The sequence below is a fragment of the Myodes glareolus genome, chromosome 9, assembly GCF_982192425.1.
Source record: "Myodes glareolus chromosome 9, mMyoGla1.1, whole genome shotgun sequence".
NCBI classification, from domain to species: domain Eukaryota; kingdom Metazoa; phylum Chordata; class Mammalia; order Rodentia; family Cricetidae; genus Myodes; species Myodes glareolus.
The window spans coordinates 47,531,801-47,534,708 of record NC_142034.1 but is presented as its reverse complement, the minus strand read 5'-3'; positions in this window follow the sequence as shown (position 1 = coordinate 47,534,708).

Here is a 2,908-nt window from a genome sequence, read left to right as displayed (position 1 = left end):
GGGCCACAATGATGGGCCTTTGATAAAGTGCCTTCTCACCAGACCCGGATATAGCAGGAGAAAGCAGAGGAAAACGGAGTAGATTAGTGACTAAGACAGCTGTTTTCTGAAATGGACCCTTTTTCTCCTGAAATGAGATTGATTTTTTTTTTTTTTTGACAAGGTCTCACGCTGAAGACTTGGCAGGATCTTCCTGCCTGATTTCTCGAATGATGAGATTAAATGATGAGATTAGAGGTCTGTTCCACCACACCTTGTGGCTACATTTATATTCTTAGTTGGCATGTTAATTTTGAAAACTTTATTTAGTGTGTGTGTGTGTGTGTGTGTGCGTGTGCGTGTGCGTGTGTGTGTGTATGCATGCGTGCTTGTGAGCATGTGGAAATTAGAGGACAATTTTTAGGAATCTATTCTCTTCTTCAACCATGTGGGTTCTGTGTTCTGGGGTCAAATTCATGTTGTTAGGCTTGGTGGGACGAGCCTGTACCCCCTGTGCCATCTGGCCAGCTCTTAGCTGACAAGGAAAGCAGTGAGCACTCCAGCACTGAGCCCCAGGGTTGCTGGGACCTCACCCCTGCAATTTACTGTCTTGCGGAACCCCTCAAGCTTGAGCCTCTTTGGGGTGCCCTGGAATTCTGTTTCCTTTCTCCTTTCTTCTTGACCCCTCATGTTCACGCCTGCATTCACCCACACTCCAGCCGAGGAAACCTCCCTGGATGTTTGAAGTCTTTTTTTTTTAATTTTTATTTTTCCATTCAATTATTTATACTTCCTTCCCTCCTCCCAATCCCCTCCCACTCCCCCACACTCCCTCCTCCCTCTCCTGCCCTGCTTGAGAGAGGGCCTGGAATCTTGCCCTGTGGGAAGTCCAAGGCCCTCCCCCCTACATCCAGGCCTAGGGAGCTGTGCATCCATATAGACTAGGGTCCCAAAAAGCCAGTACATGCAGTAGAAACAAGTCCCAGTGCTTTTATCAATGGCCTCTCAGTCAGCCCCTATTGTCAGCCACAATTAGAGGGTCTGGTTTGATCACAAGCTCATTCAGACCCGGTCCAGTTGGATTTGGTGAGCTCCCATTAGAACATGTACACTGCCTCAGTTGGTAGACCAACCCTTCGCGGTCCTGACTTCCATACGGGTTCAGACTCAGGATTGAGTCAATAACAGAACTGAGGAAAGCTCTTTCCCTTGTCCAGCAGTCAGCTTCAAGGCCTCTCCAGCCCCGGGAAGTCAGCCAGTTGCTGGGAAGGGAAGGAATCAAAGGCCTCTAAGAAGTAAGAACTAGCTTCAGAGTGGAGCAGCCTGGTGCGGTCCCGCATGTGGCCTTGCTGCAGCAGAGGGTGACTTGGCAGGCCTATTTATCGCAGATCCACCTGGCCTCCCTAGGGGTGCTGGCTTCTGCGGAGGAGATGCCCTCTGGGCCTGACCTCTTGGTGCAGCCATTTAGGAGCCCCCTGGGGTTCCAGCTCCCTGGAACTATTTAGTGTGGGCTACAAAGGGGTCCCCTTCCTTCTAAGACACCTGAAAAAAAAAAGCTCTCAAAATTTACAATACACTTGTTACCTGGGGAAAATGGTGTTCCTTGAACATCTTCAAAAACTTCCTATGAAGGCTTGGAGTTCGAGTTCCATAAAACTAGCTAAAAAGCAATCATGGGGGCCAGTGAGATGGCTCAGTCGTTAAAGGGTATTGCTGCTAACCTGACCTCAGTTTTGATCCCCAGATCCCATAGGATGGAAGGAGAGAACTGTCTCTTGCAAGTTGTCCTCTGACCTCCATGTGTATGCCATGGCAATGAACATCTCTCTCTCTCTCTCTCTCTCTCTCTCTCTCTCTCTCTCTCTCTCTCTCACACACACACACACACAGAGACAGATTCCTTTTGAAAAGGAATCATAAAGCCAAACAAAATTCAAGCAGGTGAGGGAAATAATAAATTTCAGTTATTTGAAAGCCTTAGAGAATAGAGAACACTCTTAGGTGCATGGTGGCTGGAAAGAGGTGGGGGGGGGTCAGGTTGAGTCCCCCAGAATGAGTGGTGTTTGCCATGACTAGGAGCTGCTCCTTTGAGACAGACCTGGTGTCCTCCATGGTCCCAGGGTCCTGCGTCCAAATCCTATTCCTGCTGTAGTGCCCATCACCCACTGCTGCGGCCCCAATCCCAGAGCGGGCACAGACAGAGGGGTGACATGGGCAGCCCAGTAGCTGCCATTCCCATGTGCCTCCCTGAGAGTGTGTCATGGGTTACTCACGTCGCCCTCACTATTGTTATTTCTGGAAAGTTGAGCTCTGAGAGGTTAAGTCACTTGTCTAAGGTTGAGTCAGTGCAGAGCTGGGGAGAGCTGACATGTGCAAACTGCCTGCCCTGACTGGGACCTCCGCTTCCTGTCCTTGAGCCCAAGCCTCATCACTTAGCTGGGAGTTAGGAACCTCTAACAGGAACATGTCTACCTGGGGCCAGCAGAGCCCCCAGCCTGGTCTCACCTCATGCTATCATTCCTATCTGGAGACCACAATACCAGGGCTGGGCTGAAAGCTTGTGTTTCTCTTTTTCTAGGTTTGGGCTCTGACTCCTCTAAGTTCTACGACAGTCACTGTTTTCTGGGTCAAGTAGGGCATAAGGAAAATCACTCTCCCCCTGGACTAATTTGTCATCTTGTTATTTCCATTAGCCGACACTGTTGGAGCCCATTCCATCCCAAACTGTTTGAATTCTCTGCTTGGAAATCCCCTGGCCTAGCAGTACCATTTCCCATTCTAAAAGGGACCTAGGGAAATGGGAGTTGCTGCCTGCAGGTGTGGGAAGGGGGAGAGGACACAGGAGAAGGGGCTGGGGACCTAGACCAGTGGGCAATTTTGTTTTAATCCAGAGGCAGGTGTACTGTGGAGGGGCACGGGGCTCTCTCTC